Here is a 328-nt window from a genome sequence, read left to right as displayed (position 1 = left end):
ATAAGCTTCTATGTTTATTGTTTCTCAGTGGGCTTGTCTACATGTGCAATTAGTGCACATGAATAAACTCTGGAGTGTATTGCTCTGAAGTTTTTTGGTCCTGGGCACACCATTTGAACATGCATCTGGGAGCAACTAACTCTGGAACAGTCAGCTCCAGGGTTTATTCAAGCACAGCCTCTAGGGGTGCACTGATAGAGATTTAAGGAGGAATATTGGGTGATACTGACCCGATACAGCTGCCATCAGGTGGTAAATCCAGCATGGTGGAAGGGGAGAGAAGGGGTGTGGGGAGGAAGATCAATGCCCTCTGTGGTGAAGGGGGGGG

This window comes from Crocodylus porosus, unplaced genomic scaffold (assembly GCF_001723895.1).
Source record: "Crocodylus porosus isolate Cpor-Errol unplaced genomic scaffold, CroPor_comp1, whole genome shotgun sequence".
NCBI classification, from domain to species: Eukaryota; Metazoa; Chordata; order Crocodylia; family Crocodylidae; genus Crocodylus; species Crocodylus porosus.
This window is presented reverse-complemented; position numbering follows the sequence as displayed.